Consider the following 20,173-nt stretch of genomic DNA (forward strand, 5'->3'; position numbering starts at 1 on the left):
CACTTGACCGTTTCAGGTCATAACAGCCTGTGCCCTCCTCCACATCATCTGCCTTTGGGTTAGTGACATCATTTCCCGTGAGGATGAGCCTAAGGAGGATGTGGCACATCATGAAGGGGGTTTGGAGAAAGCGAATGGCTCTCCATGGCGAGACCAGCTGTCTGCAGAGGTGTCTGCCCTGGAGGAGGGACCCACTGAACATGAACTCGTAACAAGCGAGTTAAAAAAATCTTTAGAACAATATGCATGTTTTAATTGATCCTTCAATGTAGGTTAAAATACAGAGGTGAATTATATTGAATATCAATATTATTACAGGCATGGCAGACATTGATTGATTCACCCATCCAAACAAAAAAAATACACTAACCCTCTCTCTTTCTCTCAACAGGTATTGTCCTGGCTTTGTTCCAACTAGATATTTTGTATACGCACCTATTGTATTATTGCTTTCTGTATGACATATAGCCTATTGCTCCCTGAACTCTCTGTAAGTCGCTTTGGATATATGACTTAATGTAAACCAGTCGACAGATGATGAGGTGGGCAGTTGCAATATCAAACCAAACACTCTAGAGACCACCCCAGATGATGTCCCAGTGAGAGAGAATTCCGGTCTTCATTGGGGCAGCCCATCCACCTCCAGCTGCACCACAACAAACAAGCAAACCAAAAAAGAACCCAAGTTTAGTCAAATGTACTCCTTGTGTGTTCTTAATCTTTTTGTTTATGCTGTTTATGTTGTACGTACTTGGACAGACAACTGTTAATACAACATCAATGCAGTGAACTTAAATCTTTTATTCCTTCATCAAATAACATTTCACAAAAAAGTAAATCCATATTATTTCTCTGCTAATTTTTCGAGTAGACCAAAGAGTCTATTCATCCTCTCCCTGCTCTCTTGTGCTCTTCTCTCATCCGCCTCTCTTTGGTATCTTATTTCTTCCTTTACAAACTCCATTAACAAATCCTCTTTGTCCCGCTTCCTCTTTTTTTCTGGTGTTGTGGGTTCCTTCTCTTTCTCCTCATCCACTGCTGAACTCGGGCCTGGTGTGTCCTCAGGGATAGACACGATTACAGCAGAGGGGTTGCTGGAATGCATCTGTCCTAACACCTCATCCATGAGTGCAAAATAAGGCCATGTTGTAGCAGTGGATTTTCCACTCACTCCCTCGCTGGACTCTGAACTCTTGCAATCCTAAAGCAGAGGAAATAAACCATGCCAGTCAGCAACAAGAAAAAAACAACAACACCGCATTTCAGCTAAAACTTTTTCATGTGCATACTTTGTATTTTCGTTTTAAATTGTCCCACTTTTTTTTGGCCTGTATGGGAGTAATCTTACTGTGCAAGCCCATTTGCTCCAAAATGGTCCTAAACCGAGAGAAAAGGGGAACATTGAATAAACATTGCATTATAGACATGCAACAAAATAACTTGCATACAAAAGTTAAAGTGCCTTGTGTATTGTTGGATTTGCATGGAGTGAAGGCCAAATGAAGAAATTACAAATGGGTTGATGCCTTACCCCCAAGCCACGGCCGCAGAATATTTGGCCCCGGTGAACATACACGCATGATCTTGCCTCAGTTTAATGAATTGGGCAGTTTGCGGGGTGCTCCCTAAAACGAGGCGAAATGTTAGCGCAACTTTGCAACACAACACTGAACAGAAGCAACAATGAGCGCAGTTGACAAACAAATAAGTTAAAACAAACAGTTGTCTTCTTAGCACCCTAAAATCAAATCAAATGTGAGCACAACATTTGCCTTACAAGAACAAAGAAATGCAGCAGTGCAGTGGACTAAACAAATGACAAAATGATTATTTAAAAAAAGAGGACATTTAAACACAAACTTACATTTCACCTGATATTGTTCTTCAGTCTTCGTAGTATAACCAGGCATTGTTATTAATTACTTGCAGGATCCCAATATAAGTCTGTGTCCTCCGAAGGCCACATTCGAAGGCCAATTACCTCACCGTGGCGAAGGCTATCCCGGTTTGAAGGTTCCTTCAAATGCGACCTCCAAACGCGTCCTTTGTTTCCGTGAAATGGCTCCTTCCGATGAATCCTTCACGGCCTCTGCTATCCCAGGACTCACTGCGCACCAGCTGACTGTTGCTAGGCGACAGGGCCGGTAGGCGGAAAAACCTGGTGACGCAATCCTCCGAAGGCTAGACTGTTCCTTTAGGAATAACACTGAGCGGCCCTCGTGGCCATCTGGCTTGGCCTCCGAAGTCCGCATCCTTCGGAAGAGGGCGCCGCAAGAACCGACAGGCGGATGACCACAAAGAAGCGCAAAAGCAATCGCTCTCGCGGTACTTTGTTGTCATCTGCGTCTGCTTGTCAGTTATTGGAACGCCCGCCCCCTTTTGCTAAGCCCGACATCAGCCAACGCGTTGTCACTGCAAAATGGCGAAAAGCAATGGGGGGAGCTATGTTAGCGTTATGATTGGTCAGGACGCCTGTCAATCATACTCCCGAATGCAGTCATCGTTTCTGTTTGACACCGACATTCAACCCACAATAATAAAACAGGAAAGTATAACGGTCTGTATCTAAAGTTTCACTTGCGATTATTTTTTTACAATTAATGCTATCTAGATATTTATACCCATAACATTAAACTATAAGTCACGCATTTGGAGGCATCATTTGGAAGGAGCCTTCGAATCGAGCCAGTATTCGTCCCCGCTTTAAATTGGGATGCGGTCGATGTTCCTTCCTCTGTAACGCTGTCTATCTCTAAACAGGTCTGCAGTAGTAAGAACATATATCACAGGGGAACATATAATATATTTATAAACTCATTTCACCATAAATATATATTCACACACTTGCTCGAGTGACATTGCTCATGTCAATAAAGTAAGCTAGAAAAATATTAGAGAAGTTAACAGCTACTCTGTGGCATTTCTCTCCAGTTATCTTCACACAGCCATTAAACAAATGCATGTTAAATCATGCAAATTTCGTGGCTTCAGCAACAGTTCTTTGAAGTCCTCTATAAAAGGCGTAATTAGGTATTTATTTCCTTAAGGGACTTTTACTACTTGATTTTACCCATAAACAATTGGACGATTTAGTCACACTGAGTAATAGCTTATGACCACAGATTATCTGACAAGATATTTTCAGTGTACTTTGGAAGAGAGAAACAAGGTTGTTTGTTCATTGATCTCGTAGTAAATGAGTCATCGGCAACAGAAAACTATTTCACATCCACACCCAGAAACACCTATTTGTGGCTTTAATGAAATTAAAAAAAAACAAGTCTTTACTAGTTGGAAGCCCAAATGACACATAGGCTAATGTATGGTTGAAGTTTCTGTTTCCCAGCGACTTATTCCCTTAGTCATATATGGCCCATATTTAGCTCTAAACTGTATTACAGTGTGCATATTTGTGGTGAAATAGCTAAACAGTCAATGCTTACAAGAGTCTGTTTCAGGGCCCTCCCTTTTGTTTGGGTGGCAGATGACTTCTTCCTACAGCTCTCTTTCCTCAACCAAGACCATGTATGGTCAGGCACCGATCGAGAATGGATGGGAGGGACAACTGGGAACGGTCATGGCCCCAGTTTTAAAATTAACTGGAGAATAAGTATTTATTTTGAGGACCGGCATAATCACTGCTGAACTGGAATGACGAACAGTGTGGACCGGGTAATTTTTAAGCAGCCATAGACTTCCACAATCCACAAGTGGGCCAGGGGTTTCAAAGATATCAGAATGTATTTCTGTAATAGTTACTTCATGAGGAAGAGTGTGACTTGGTTTATGGAAAATGCATAACACGTTTCTTTACAAAGTACTATAATTTCGCTATTAAGCGTTGTAGTTATTGATATGATTTATGAATGTGTTTAATAACATGCTCTCTGATACCAAGATGTAATGGTAATCCTTCAAACAGAATATTGAAGAGGCACGTTTAGTTATACTATTAACATTACAATTTGTTTTGTTGGCCTTGTTGCCATCAGCAGCTAGCTATTTATATGCTTATTATCGTTGTGCACCCTAGATAGTCTGCATATAAGAACCAAGAATACTCCATCCATGGCATGACTTGATCCTCATCGACAGCGACCTGACAACCCAGAAAGCCCTTTTAACACCAACACAGCTGCCCACACCGCAGCAGAGCACGTGACTGGCACCTATGCTCGCTTTCACGAGACTGTATGTGAAACACTCTGTCAGCTTGCAATCTGTTAGCACTGTAGATTGCTTTGATGATTTTAATAGAAGCGTTTTCATTTTGTCGGGCATCACAGACGTATCCGATCTGTGTGTGAATCCGCTCCGCGATTTCTATCTCACACATTGGCTCGATGCAGTGGCGCAGTACTGTATCATGTTACTGTCATCCGTCCTCTCCTCCTCCTGCCGCCATTTCACATGATCGAGACTCATTATAGTTTAACTTAACGTTACCGTGTCATGGTGGAGCAGAGTCCCGGTGAAATAATGACTATACATGTACTAAATACCGTGGAATTGTGTAGTGGTGCTCTAGTCGTCCCTTTGCTGTGCTTTCGGTGTAGATTCCAACCTAATGATTAAAAAGTGTTTTATTTGAGCATATAAGCATAGTGATAAAATTTGAATTGCCTCTTTTCAGACAAAATTCCAGCTTTTTATTTTCTTTATCATTACGTTGCTAAAAGACAAGAAATCCTACAACAAACATTTGTGAGAAGATAATTAATAAATCTGAAATCTAAATGCATTCATTTCAGTTCATACATTTTTTTAAACTTAAACAAGCTTTCTGCCTTTCACAAAGTTGCAAGTGGTCTTGAAATAAGCATTTCACATGAAATAGGCCTACATGATCATTCGTGCTGATGAAATAGACTAGGGCCGTTAACTTGTTAAATATAAAATAATTCTAAACAATTCCATGCATTTTTATGCCGAATATCAAGGTATGTTCCACAATTATAGCACCGAAACTTTTTAGAAATGACATTCGGCCTATATAAGCATTCAGTTGTTTGCATTTAATTGAAATACACTTTATTGTTCCCCAATGGGGGAATTTGTATTGGACTCAATGTGTTTACATTGGCAAAAACATAAGCAACAAAGTCAACAATACAAAAATTACAATAAAATGAATAACAACACACGTTCATCATTCAACATTTTTATTGAAATAGGCATAACATAGTTCTTAAAACGATTATATATACACTTTGGGAATCTGTACCTTCTTCCAAGGTATCAATTAAATCATTAAAGCAAATGCTTCATTCTGTTAATATCAGGGTTAGCATGGCTATAATGGTTACCTAGATATTTGATTATATACGTTGGCGTAGTGAATGATATTTTAAGTTTTATCGGGGCAAGCAATGTTTTTTTAATTAGAATGGAGTTGAGTCGTTAGATTAGTCTGATATATTTTTGCTTTACAAAAGCACAGAAACATAACAGCTGTTAGAATAAACAGAGGCCGTGGTTAGTCCCTCTAGTGGTCTTGAAAGGAACCTGCAGACGTTTTTAATACGGCCACATATTATGCAGTTTAAATTTCTGCTGTACTATTTCCCTGTAAACATAGACACGTCATACATAGATAGATATGTGCAACTAAAATTTTGAAATAAATTATAAATATGATTTTGAGATAAAAATAATCAAATGACGAAACGTTTTAGTGGAATTTGCAGTGATTTATTAATCTTAGAAATATTTGACGTGTACTTTGACATGTTACAGTACATATGTTACATGAACAAAAATTGAGTAAAAGACCTTTCAGTATGAAGATTTAAGGTCAAAGAATACAGAATGAAGTTTTCAAAAGTGTCCACAAGATGGCAGCAAATAGCTTAAAATTCTTCGAAGTCTTCTGAGCCAGACAGGATATGCCCCCTACAGTAAAGGATCTGTTTTTCTGTTATATATATATATATATATATAAACATGACTCTGAAGCACATACTGCATTGTAATCTATACCACTATATCTGTCATAACATGAACACATGTAAATGATTTACTTGTGACCACACATTATGCCTTGTTATTTCACCATGAACTGTATATAGATAAATGAAATGCGTCTAGTCTTTATTAATACAAATTGCTCATGGAGTTTTGGCATTGGTACAGTCCATTACATTTTAGTGATTAGTTTAAACTAAGTGTCTTTGAATATTTTGTTTCTGTGAATAAGCTGCCTGTTCTGTATTAAAAATATATCTGCTGTAAATACAATGTGGTTGTAGGCTATCACAAAATCCAGTTACACTGAACTGAAATTTACATGATATTTTATAGGACTGAATATATTGTTAAGTACACCATTCCGTTTTTAAAAACATTGTGGATTTAGCACAGCTGTGGACACCATGTGGTATATGAATTATTAATAGTGTTTTGATGTTTCATGCATTTACACAGATACACATTTTATGTTTTATTGAAAGGATGAAATTGATTCAGAGAATGACATGCCTGGTTTTTTCTTTTCCATCTCGACTGAAGGAAAACTTAGGGTCGGCAGTTGAGTAGAATAAAGTGGGAAATTACATTATTGGTCTTGCCAGGTGTACTCAAACCCTCAGAAAAGGTAGGCTAGGTGCTGTGGCCACTTTGTACCACTGTCCCAAGTTACCCCCCCCCCCCCCTTTTCCTTGTATGCTGTATGAGTTTTAACCCAAAAGACAGACCACCCTGCTTTATTCCTGTGCATAATTGGAAAAAAATACAGGAACACAACAAAACATTGACAGAGCTGATAGTCTGGCTTTTTATTGTTCTATACTGGTCAGTGCTGGTTTTTGTGGATCTAGTTCGTTTTAGATAATCTTAGCAGTGTAGATAAAAAATATAGTCATTGGGCAAGTGTAACAGTCAGCGTCTGATCACTGTAAAATCCAATGACTTTATTCTCCAATAACAAGAATAAGAGAACAAGAACCATAAAACGTGGAAAATGGCTGCAATATGTCTATCTGTCTATTGTTTTATGCTTGAAAAAGAAAGTCTTATGTGACATCTACACAAAATGCACCATCGACTTAGTCCCTGTAGACCTCTTGGATGATGACAGGTCTGTGAAGAGAGATGCATGTTAGGACAGAGCCTGCATTTGCAGCATTCCTGTAGCCTGTATGTTATAAATACTTAAGTCATGTAAGGGATTTCTCCATACAGTATCAGCATGTTTCCCCCCCAGCAATGATAAATAAATACACCAAAAGGATAATATTACTTGCACTGCTTCTGTCTGATCCGGTGTGCGCAGTCTAAACCTATGTAACTGGGATTTAGTGGTTAAAGCAGTACTATGCTTATGCTGCTGGGCCAGCAGACTTCTGCCTCACTGTTTATTTGTCTTTGGGGAAGTGAGTTGTTTTGATAAATCCTCACTGGGACCTTTGGGGGTTTTGATCAGCAGAAGACTGTTTAAAGCGATGTGTAAGCTAAATTCTGTCATCATTTACTCACATTCAGATTGTTCCAAACCTGTATAAATGTCTTTGTTCTGCTAAACACAAAGGAAGATGTTTGGAAGAATGAAGGTAACCAAACAGATCTCGTCCCCCATTGACTCCCATTGTTCAAGGTAAAACATTGCTGTCGTTTTGCAGCAGGTTTGCCAGTAATTTACTGTAGATTTAATTCGCAATTTTGTTTTAAACATCAACTTACCTATTTCTTATATTTTCTTTCATAAAACAAGTCACTTTTCTTGTTTTGTAAATGTATCATATTATTAGAAGTTTAAAATATTTTTACTTGAAAATAAGACAAAAATGCTTAGGAAGAATGTCATTTTTTGCTGTGTTGCTGTGCCAATGCCATCATTTTTAATCTCTAAAGTCAAAGTAAATTATGATCAAACTGCAAACAACAGGAAAGTCGTTTTAAGTAGTAATTAAATCTACAGTAAGTTACTGGCAAATCTGCTGCAAAACTACAGCAAAGTTTTGGAGTGAAAGCTATTTATTTTCCCTACTATGGCAGGAAATAGGAGGTAAGATCTTTATGGTTTCCCATGGTCGGAGAGTCCTTCAGGTGCCTCGATAAAATTCTGTCTCTAATGTCTACAGACAATTCCTTGGGTTTGGTTTGTGCTCTGACATGCACTTCTATTTTCTAGCAGCTCGCATTCTAAATTGAACATTACCGCCATCTCCTGGAGGTTGCGAATCAGAGATTGTTTCTGCCTTGAAACATTTCAGGATACAAACATCTGTCAATATGTCATTAAGGGGTATTGATTGTTTGTAGAACTTTGAGGAAAATAATTAATTCCATTTTCGAATGGAACAAAATGTGGAAAAGTTAAGCGCTGTGAATACTTTCTGGATGCACTGTTTAATGTACCATCACGAGTCACTAGCTAAAAGCTTGGAGTTTTTTTGGAAGATTTCATAATATCTAAATAAAAGTCAATGTACCTACATATTCTCATAAAGGATGGGTCTAAATGGACGTACATAAGTCCCAAAGAAACTCTTTCACAAAAATCAGTTCAGAAAGCAGTTTCTGGTGTTCACTGGCAGTGTTTAAAATACATTGATGCATTTGGTTAATTGCTATGAGGTTGAAGAACATAATTTACAGAAGTTACTGGTCCAGCTAAAACTCAATTTGGACCAGTATTTTGCATTTTATTTAAACCTTTGATGCCAAATAACTTTTTATAGAAGCAATGAAAAGATTTTTTTTTAACACTTCACACAAATGTGCATTTAATTTATTCAAATGATTTGTATTTTATTAATAATAAATGTATTTATTGGCTCCCCCTCTCCCTTTATAATCAAACTTTATGGTTATTAATTTGTTATTGAAACTATTCCATAGGTAATACTTGAGAACCCTATAGCATAGTGGTTTTAAAACTTTTTGTTGTTGTTGTAAGGCCCCCTTTATGTAGAGTGTGTCGCTTTGTGCCCCCCCAAAAAAGATTTATAATCTTAAACTTACATTTTTAATTAAACCAAAAACCTATTCAGTTATAAATGCTGGAACATCAATTCTTTTTGTCTTATTTTTTGTTGTTAGATTGCGCAAAATTGATGATAAATTTCAATATTTCATTAAATGCAACAAATCATGGCCACCCTGAAACCATCCTGGGGCCCCCTGTTTGAGAACTACTTAGCTACATCACACAGCAGTAATCATATATGAGATATGGGAGGGTTATTCTCACATTTTACTCCTGTACATGTTTTTCAGGTTTGGTTTATTTTCAGAAACCAAATTTAGTACTTAATTTGACACACGTTGAGCATTTCCACTCATAGCAAGATTGTAAATTTAGTATTGTTGTCAACCGGCACTCATTCCCTTGCATTGGTTTTGTGTCCATTCAATAGAAGTGAACGAGTGCCGGTGCTGTTTGTGCTATTTTTTCTAGAATATCTTCTTTTGTGTTCTGCGGAAGTCTTACATATTTTGAAATGACAGGAGGGTGAGTAAATGATGACAAAATTTGCATTTTTGGGTGAACTATACCCTAAGAGTTTTTATGTTAGTCCATCCTTGGTCGTCGATTGTAAGATATACTTTCTCCTCTCTGAAATGTGCCTGTAAGGGCAGATCCACAAAGGGCAACTTAGTTTCCCTTCAAATGATTGAATACTATAACAGGAACAATGTTCTAGTCATGTAGCAGGGAAGAGGAAGCGAAGCAAACAAAGCACCTTTCTCTGTTTCAAACAAACAGCCCCCCCCTCTGTAACTGGCTCTTAGCGAACTTACATCATCTGTGTGTGATGTCACAGAGGATGCGTTGGATGACCTTGGGCTGAAACGAATGACCTTTCGATCCACAGACTTATACGCTCACAAACTTTCCATCAACTGATAAACTCAAAGACAGATTGTTGTATTTCAAATCACATGCAGAGGTCATAATCATTTGTAAGGACTACAGCGATGTTTACCTGTTAAACTATATTCAGTCAAAATTTTTTTTTGCGAAATGTTTATATTGAGAACTTTCCTTATAACATAGAACATTTCTCACAAACAGTAATTAAAAGTGTTATGTTGAGTGAGAGATGAAAAAAATTTATTCCGTCCATGTTTGGTGTCACTGACCTAACATGACCTCATTAACCTGGGTGTGATTTAGGGTAATTGCGTGAGTTTGTCACCACTTGTCAGTGAGGCTATAAACATAGATGGAAATACACTTAAATCTTATATTGTGTACCAACAGAACATCTACACAGACCCACAGTAGTCTTACCTCAAGTGTTGACGTGTCGGAGCATGAGGTCATAAAACTAGATATTTGTCTGCCATCCTACTTTCCTGTCAAGATTGTCCTTGGTGAATTCTGTCCGGCTTGAATTTTGCTCAGGGTCCCTCAGGCTTTGTTAGGAAGCTGCAGTTGCTGATATGGATAAATTGTAATCCAATCCACAGGCCAAAGCACTCCCATAGTGCCATGTGGGACCCCCAACAGCGCAGAGACTCACCGGCCTATTATAATAGCACTGATGAGGTGATTGAGGATAAAGTAGAGCTGAATAAATGGGGATGGAAGGACGGGAAAAGAAGAGTTGAGAGAGAAAAGAGAGAGAGAGGTTTTTTAACATTTAGAGAAGATGATTTTTGTGTCATGGCACAGATCGGTGATGACCCAAATAATTACTGCTAACTAGACCCTGCTGCAAATATATCAGTTGAACACATCTGATGAACGACAGCTTATGCCGAGAGAGTCTTTTGGTCTATATGGACACTAGTGTGATGCTGCTGTTGGCACTGGTTACCGCTGCAGCAGTCAGAACCATTCCCCCGGTGAACAACAAACATGCGCGAGTATCATCCTCATAGGCTGTATACATCATCAATAGTAATGACAATTACAAACCGTGATGTAAAACGGGCTAATAATGTTTCAACGTACTGTGCTTTGCGCTTTAAACATATATATTCTACCAACTTTTCAAAATATAGGTGATAAAGCCAATTAGTTGACATTTTATGCAAATTCAGACTGCTATGCATGATCATAGGTTAACTGTGTGTGGGAAGATAACTGCTCCATTTTGATACCTGGAGCTAGAGAGTTATATACTGTAGGTAGCTACAATCTAAGGCAACAGTTTAGTCATCTTGGAATGAGACACACAACTTATGCTCCTCATGAGGGACTCATGCAATTGAGAACAACAATCGGAGATTATTATGTTGTTTAGATAAGGACTCTATATGTAAGACAAATATTGTTTTTATTATACTGAACTATTTATATTTAGCAAAACTTACAGTATTGAATGACACATATTTAAAATCATGTGCAATATTTATAATCTATATTTTGTTCCTATTGAGCTTGGCCCAGTGCATTCTGGGATAGCCCTATCTTCAATAATTAACTAGTATCAAAGTCCATTTACAGATGTCGTGCTCGTCTACGTCCATGTTTGTAGCCCAACGGGAGAGCTATTTACTTCAACGGGTAAAGACAGATATCTCTACAGTTTAACAGCATATTTCGGGTCAATTATTTAACATAACATGAACTGTATACATACTGTGGCTTAAAAAGCTTAAATTGCAATAAATCACCATTTATAAATCACCAACATTTTCAATGTCCCCTCATCTACTTCGCATGTGCACAGGCTGGTAAGTGCCTCTCGAGAGCCCGCCCCAGCGAATCGCCACGATGGCCAGTGGCACATGTTGTTAATATGGTTACCATTGCAATAACTCTTTTGGACAAAATGAACTTATAAAAGTCAATGTAAGTTTTACTGGGATTGTAATGATACAGTATGTTGTTGCATGATATGTTGCAATACAAAAAATGTATTGGTTTGCATTGTGGAGCTATAGTGGTGTGAAAAAGTGATTTTTTGTTTTTTGCATATTCGTCATCCTTAAATGATCCAGATCATCAAACAAATTTTAATATTATACAAAGAAAACCAGAGTAAATACAAAATGCTGTTTTTAAATGATTATTAAGGGAAATAACAATCCAAACACTTCTGAAAAAGCAATTCCCCCCTAAACCTAATAACTAGTTGTGCCAACCTTGGCGGCCACAAATGCAGTCAAGCAGTTGCGAAAGTCTTTCACATGTGGAGGAATTTTGGCCCACTCTTCTTTGCAGAATTGTTGCAATTCAGCCACATTGGAGGGTCTTTGAGCATGAACAGCCTTTTTAAGGCCATGCTACAGCATTTCAATTGCATTTATGTCCCGACTTTGACTAGGCTACTCCAAAACCTTTATTTAAATTTATTCAAAATTTTCTTCAGCCATTCTGATCCAGCAGGACAATGGATCATTGTCCTGCTGCATAACCCAAGTGCGTTTAAGCTTAAGGTCACAAACCGATGGCTGGACATTCTCTTTTTGGATTTTCTGGTAGAGTGCAGAATTCATGGTTCCATCAATTATGGCCAGTCGTCCAGGTCCTGAAGCTGCAAAGCAGCCCCAGACCATCACACTACCTCCACCATGTTTGACTGTTGGTATTATGTTCTTTTTATGAAAACTGTGTTAGTTTTACACTAGATGTAACGGGACGCACACCTTCCAATAAGTTCAACCTTTGTCTTATCAGTGCACAGAATATTTGGCCAAAAGTTTTGGAGATCATTAAGACGTTTTTCATCAAATGTGAGATGAGCCTTTGTGTTCTTTTTGGTCAGCAGTGGTTTTCGCCTTGGAACTCTCCCATGGATGCAATTTTTGCACAGTCTCTTTCTTATTGTAGAATCATGAACACTGACCTCAACCTGAAGCAAGAGAGGCCTACAGTTCTTTAGATGTTGTTCTGGGATCTTTTATGACCTCCTGGACGAGTCATCGTGCTCTTGGAGTAATTTTGGTAAGCCGGCCACTCCTGGGACGGTTTACCACTGTTTCATGCTTTTTCCATCTGTGGATAAAGGCTCTCACTGTGGTTCGCTGCAGTCCCAAAGCCTTAGAAATGGATTTGTAACCCTTTCTAGACTTATACGTTTCAATTACTTTGTTTTCTCATCTGTTCTTGAATTTCTTTAGATCACGGCATGATGTGTTGCCATTTGAGATATTTTAGACTACTTCAGTTTGTCAGACAGGTTCTACTTTAGTGATTTCTTGATTCAACATGTCTGGCAGTAATGAGGCTTGAGTGTGGCTAGTGAAATTGAATCAGTTATTTAATTCATCACAGTTAATTCATGATTTACCAAGGGGGGCAATTACTTTTTCACATAGGGTCAAAAATGTTTGGATTGATTTTTCCCTTAATATATAAAACCATCATTTAAAACCTGCATTTTATATTTACTTTGAGTAGTATAAAAATATGTCTGATGATATGAATCGTCCTTCAATTTCCTTTTCACTTGGAAATGTTTCAGAATACGGAAGTAAAACTGATTGCAACATCCGGTTCACGGGTACTTTAAACTTTATTACAGTATAATTCTTTTTTTATTGATTTACATTGCCTGAAGAAGGTTTAATTGACCCTTGAATTGTCAATTCAATAATGAGTTGCTTGAAAAACAAAAGGAAATAAATTAAATATTGTTGATGTTTTATAAATTCATTTCACTGTTTTATTTGACAGAATTTTCATACATTTCTGAAATCCGGTAAAATAAGTTAAATTACAGAAATAAGTTGATGGTAAAACAAGATGAAAAACACGCAATTTTATAAAAATATTAAAAGAGTGAAAAGGAAAAACAAATATCTTATAGAATTTTTCTGGTTCCACAGCAGCTGGAATATTACCATTCATTAATGGGGATTTCTTTATATCGTGTGAATAAACCTTTTTTTTTACATACATTTCATACTATTTCAGAATGAATCATGAGCTGTGTGGGTCATTGCACTATACTGTATCTGTTCAAATATTCCTTGGTAGGCATTTCACTACGTTTTGGACAAAGAAAATGTTGAAAAATATGAGACGCTGCCAAGTACTCAGAGCTAAACTACCTTCCACCACTCAAGTAGCACAGTTAGTCTTTTTTCAGGCTGACTGGACACATGCCGTTAGGTTAAGTGCAATCTGCTGTTTGTTCACACTCCTCTCAGGGTCAGGAGAGCGCTGCCCTGTTAGTACGACTTTACATAACTGCTGGGGTGACTGCTGGTTCACACTGTGTTGCAGGCAGCCAAGTGTAAACATGTGGTTTGTCACCTCTAAAGAATCACTCCTTGACAAGGAAGTGCATAAGTAATGAAACCAGAGATAAAGCTCACAAGATTTTCTTGCACCCTTTAAGTTAGCATGGAGACGAGCAGTATTATCAGACAGCAGATATTCAAATCATTTTACTATGTAATCACCCTGAGGACCTCATGTCATGAACTGTTCAACTTTTCTGTAAGTTTATATTGTTGTGTACAGTATGCACAGTGAAGTCCAAATTTCGAACATTAGATAATAATCAACAAACTTTAATGTTTAATTTAAATTGTTATTCATCTGAACAAATGAAATGTTGAATTGCTATTGTTTTTATGCATTCAAAGTACATTATATTTTCATAAATATAATCAGGAAATATGTGTTTTCCATGCTGTGTTTTGTATAATGGCCTATTTTTTCAATAATCATCAAATCCTGGAACCTGGAGTTCAGCTTTTTTCAAGATTTCACTTTAACACAGAGGAATGAGTAACTTCTATTTTTGTAGGTTATTTTCTGATTACCTGTTTCACTTTCCCTATCTGGAGCTGAGGGCAATGCAGATCCCTGTCTGTGTCACGAGAGGGAATCAGGGGCGTGTGAGTGATATGGATTGAAGACTGAGGCCTTTTGCCAGCTATCCAATCAGAATATCATGACGTGAGTGGAAATACTGTATACATTATACAAGTATCTTGCAAGATCGTCGGCAGAATTTGCTCTTACAATAATACACTTTGTTGAATTAAGTAGTTAGTTACAGATAAGTAAATTACACTTTTTTAAAAATATTAATATACTGCAATAAAAGCTTAATAAGTGAAGAAAATGCCTGAATGTGCTTTAGTGAGACTAAACCTGTGTCTTTATCTTAAAAAACATATTTGTAAAATATTAAAAGTATTAAAATGTCATTCTGTAGATTATAGCCTATTAAGTGATCTCTAGAAAATTAAGTTATTACTATTCTGCTAGATAATTAATATATTTATTAGGTTAAGTATATGTTCATATACCATTTTAGCAGCCCCACATAATATGTTTGAAATGATTTGAGTTAATTAAATCAAATTACATTTCAGTCTATCTTAACATTTTACACATGTTATGCTGAGTCATTTAGTATTTGAGTTTTTTTACAGATTATTTTTTGGCCTTGATATTTTAAACTGCCTTTACAATATATTACAAAGGTACGATTATTAATATATTATTATGTGATAACAGATTCTGTTTCTTTAAGGTAGAAACAAACTTTGTACAACATGAAATATTCTTAATATAAATTAAATCATTTTAGTCTGTATTCAATTTAAAAACCAAATATGACACTACCTGTATAAGAATGATTTTGCGGTGAAATGAAAGTGCAGAGAAATTTAACTTACCATGGCACATATTGCTCGGAACAGAAAATGATGCAGTGGGATTCCAGTTTGTAACTTGTGCAACGAAGACTATTCCTGTAATGGTAGACTGTTGAGAATTCATTTGAGAGGTCTGCAGTTTTATAAGTCTTGACTGCACATCAGTGCCACCTAGCCTTTAACACAAGTAGATCTGGTTGGTTCTTGTTATGTGGGAGGAGCTGGGTATGTGATGATGGACCAAAAGAAATTCATTTCCCTTCATGTTTCCACATGTTTTATATTTTTATTCATATAATGTCATTTGAAATCCTGTAATTTAGATTAATGATGATATGAATCAATATTTTGTTTCATTGTAATCTATATATGTTATAACAGTTGAGAAAGAGGGGAAACATTTTATGCATGTAAGGGTCTTATTTGGAAGTGTAACAAATCCACTAAAGCTGATGAAAGCTCAGTGATCAGTGTGAATGGCTTCAAAGAATCACCTGACCGATATTCATCTTTATGTAGATGCCGCGCAGTAGATGACAGGCTCTGATAAAACAAACCAAATGCTTCGAGTAAATTCAGCACAGAAGGTGCGAGCCGTTCGCCAATCAGATCCAGCGCTCAGAAAGGAAAGTCTGCCAGCGAATGAAAAGCCTACTGTTGCTATTTTGCTGTGATGCAAAGCACCAGAAAGTAAGTAGAAGCTGACATCTACTTAAATTGCTATTTAACAACTCTCAAATTGTACACAAAAACTGATGTAACCCATTATCCTGCTAAACAGTAAAAAAGGTCAAGAAACACTTTGTTTTACACGATATAAATAATAATTGCACAATAATACAGATTGTACAACATAAATAATAAAAATAGTAAAATAATACCATGAATAATCTGTTGGAATAAGGTATTAACACGCTCAATTACACATAAAACACACAGATGGGCAATGCCGAGCTAGAGGTCACGGGGTCACGTGCTGCATGCATCAGCAGCATCGATTTCAGCACCATTTCTTACCATCTCTAGGACAGAATGCTTAATCTCTTATGTGTTAGACTGCTTCTGGTCAGTTTACCAATATTATCCAGTATAAAAAGGCAAACAAACATGTAAATATTTGATTGGTAAAAATGGTCTTGGATGGTTTTGAAATAAAAAGAGAGTAACTGCTCTGAATTAAGGCATTGACTTCATGAATTAACCCAGCTGTGGAAACTGGATAAAATGTCTGACCAGCTGTTGTAAAAAGAATGATGGCTATATTTAAAGAAAAGTGAAGAATGAGTGAGGGTAAGATGCAGCAGGCCGAGCTTCTGCAGTCCTGCCCCTGTTAGAGGCTGATAAAAAAACATTCCAGATGAGATATACTCTCCCCTTGGAAAGCTGTTTGCCGTCCTCAAGGGTTTGAGGAAACATTGCAAACATAAAACATTTTTGAATACGCATGGAAATATTTGTCGTGCTCATGTAATTCAAACAAACCTGAACATTGTGAACAACAATGTAACATTACACCTGAAACCATTAAGAGTCAAATTAAAATGTGTGGAGTGATACTAAGACATTTGATCTAGCTTCAACCTCGAGTTTATTGATTATTTGACCAGACTCGGATTTTAAATATTAATTTATTAAATACAAAAAATAAGATTGTTTCAAATATTTTATCAAAACCACATCTATGCCAAAGAAGATCCTCACAATCAAGAATAAACATTAAACCATCAAGAGTATGTAATAAAGTACCAGTTTCTGCAGAACAAATGATAAATCATCTAATCCATGATGGTTAGATACTAAAATAATTTAGTTACTATTGTATACTACTGCTATAAACAGAGCTGTAATAATCAGAGCGTGTCCATGTTTCTGTCTCAAGGCCTTTGTAGATTCTTAACAGCAATCAGATTTTGTGAGTAAACAGGACCATCTATGAGACCGGGGCAAATAGGGCTTTGGGCTCCTGGGACTGCGCTGGGTCACGTGACTCCCCATACCAGACGGCAGCAAAGCAGGGGGATTTCCAGATTGGTTATTATTGTTGCAGACAGGAAAAGACTCCATTTAGATGCCAGAGATCACTGAGAAAGGCCTCTCACGGTTCATCTTAAGAGCTTTAAGCAGAGGTAATAGAGACTGATCTCAGGGATGCTGTGAGGGGGGAGAAAGAAAGGGGTGGATGGAGCGAAGGATTGTTTCTCTTTTGTCACTGCTTCAGGGGGCATGTCACAATTATTTCTTGTATACATTAAAGAGAATTGTTTGCCAGACACATTTAAATGCATTAGGAAGCAGTAGGATGTACCGTATCAAACCAAAGCAAGTTAATCTCGGAAGAAAATAAAACAAAATTACCACGTAAAACATACTATTTTCTATATTCTAATATTTTTATTGGTGAATGAAGAGGAGGATTCACATTTTTATTACTAAATGTTTAAGCGTTTGGTCTTATATGTATAGTGTAACACAAGGAGAGCTTACACAGAAATCTGTAAAGTATTTTTATTGTGTAACATTATAGAAAGCAAAACGGCTAAACCCTTTTCAAATAAGTATAGCAACTACATTACAAGTCAGACCTGAGCCAAGTTTGTCTATGGTCTCTTTATTATTTTATAAAAAATTTGTATAGAAATGAACAGCAAATCTTGTCACAAACAGTTGATCTAGGGAGACAAGGTGTTCAAGAACTATCCATACTATACTTGCAGAAATATAATGCCAGCGTTTTGTTAATTATTTGTACATTAGTTTAAAAAGAAATGTACATGTTTTGTGTGGGAGAGAGTACAGCAACAGACAAACACAGGGAAATTGTGTCTAGGGCTGTAAACTTTGCAGATTACTTCAGTTTGATTGAAGGATGTAATTTGACTCTCCATTAAACATTCATTAAAACAATAATTTATTCGGCACTCTGGTGAGCCGGACAATGTCTGATATTTGTGTTTGCTGAAATGACAGATTATAAATGTATGAGACAATTAGAGGTGGTTATGAATATGGGCGGCTAACACAAATGCATGTTTAATTCCAAGCAGCAGTGACCCAGGAATAGAAGACTGCCTGATATCACAATCCTGCTCTATCACCATTTTGCCCTTGAGCGAGGCACTTAACTCCAGTTTGCTCCAGGGGGCCCTGTGTATGCAATTAGTGTAGCTATACTGTAAATGGCTTTGAATAAGTGTCTGCTGAAATGACAGACACACTGCTTACAAACAGAATAGTGGAATTCAAATGCAATAAAATTGTATAGCAAAGGCATGACCTTAGATCCTTATTTACAAGCAATATCCTGATTAAATCCAAATAAAAACAAATCCATAAACGTGACTTAGGATAACAACAAATCAATAAATAAAAAATAACCTTTGATCAATGTGATATATCATATTTGTTATTAAGGTAACTGACAAACGTCTTACCTGTAAATAAAATCATAGATGCCTATAACTCCTCATAAACCCATCTGCAAACCTAATCCTGCACATGTATTTGCTAGCACCTTTCATCCGTCCTTGATGTGGGAGGAGAGAAATAACAGAACAAGCGGGCGTTCCAGTTCCACGTTTTCTTAACCACCTTCAACGCGGTCCTTCCGTTGATCGACGTTCGCAGCATCCAATCATCACTCGCAAAGCGTCAAGCCTGCGTTCGTTCGGCCCAATCACCCAATGAGGAGTCTTTAAGACGCCATACGGTATTTCAGTCGGCCATGTTGGTGAGGTAAATAGTTTCCACCATTGCATTTGTTTCTGCTTAAAAATAAAAACCTCATTTCGGATATTTATAAAACGCATTGTTTGACGAGCACATTCGTTTTCCAGCACTGCCCCACAAATCATCTGTTTGTCATTCAGTACTGCGAAAAGAAACAAGAACTCGGTTAAGCATATTAAGAAACCACGGATGTCACTTGTTTCGCACTAGATTTCACTTGAAACGATTTAATTATATTGTGCGTTATGTCAAAGACACATCTAAAAGAATGATAGCATAAATCACAGGAGGATGTGTTTTACATACCCAGGCAAAATGTCGGCAAAGGGGAGGGGCTTCAGAGCTGTCACTCAAATTTTGAGCAGGTTTCACCAGTGGGGCGTCCACTAACTGCCGCAATATTATATTCTTTGAACATGGGAGTTTATCAGATCAAAGTTTAAGAGTCATCTAATATGAATTAGGTGACTTCTGGTTAGGGGGTGTAATCCAAACGCTTTGGGGGAAATAACCGCGTCTCACATTGATTGACAGTTTACAAATAGGAAACACCTTTGGCAAAATAATGTATACGAATAAATACATATTCAACAACGAGGTCAACGCATGTGTAAACCATACAAATAGAGCTTCGATAAAAAAAATATGCTTTCTGTGTGTAAAACGTAATTTCTATATAGAGCATTACAGTATTAGTGCCTCACGTACGAAGTCGACCCATCTAGGCCATCCATCAAAGGGAGGTTGACCAGGATAGTATGGATCGACAGTTACTTCACACATAAATGAGTCAGAGGTTGGTTTGGAGGTGGGGTTTGACTTTGTTGAAAAACTGTCTATTGTTCCATCTCGGCCAATCACAGAGACCGATTGTTTTCCGTATTGGCCAATCATTGAAAACCACCCGCCTCTATGCTCCGCCTAGAGTCTATATTAA

At 37.2% G+C, this 20,173-nt stretch overlaps 2 long non-coding RNA genes across 2 annotated transcripts; both read right to left on the reverse strand.

Moving 5' to 3' along the window:
* Nucleotides 1-5,686: 5,686 nt before the first annotated feature.
* On the reverse strand, nucleotides 5,687-15,639 carry LOC130424235 (uncharacterized). The gene is made up of 3 exons (XR_008906920.1): nucleotides 15,532-15,639; nucleotides 10,235-10,513; nucleotides 5,687-7,077 (listed from the first exon to the last, which is right to left on the reverse strand). It is a non-coding gene; the product is annotated as an uncharacterized LOC130424235 (long non-coding RNA).
* Nucleotides 15,640-18,003: 2,364 nt separating this feature from the next.
* LOC130424849 (uncharacterized) lies at nucleotides 18,004-19,945 on the reverse strand. Its single transcript, XR_008906986.1, has 2 exons — nucleotides 19,543-19,945; nucleotides 18,004-19,378 (listed from the first exon to the last, which is right to left on the reverse strand). It is a non-coding gene; the product is annotated as an uncharacterized LOC130424849 (long non-coding RNA).
* Between the last annotated feature and the right edge of the window lie 228 nt (nucleotides 19,946-20,173).

The sequence above is a fragment of the Triplophysa dalaica genome, chromosome 6 (genome assembly GCF_015846415.1).
Source record: "Triplophysa dalaica isolate WHDGS20190420 chromosome 6, ASM1584641v1, whole genome shotgun sequence".
NCBI classification, from domain to species: domain Eukaryota; kingdom Metazoa; phylum Chordata; class Actinopteri; order Cypriniformes; family Nemacheilidae; genus Triplophysa; species Triplophysa dalaica.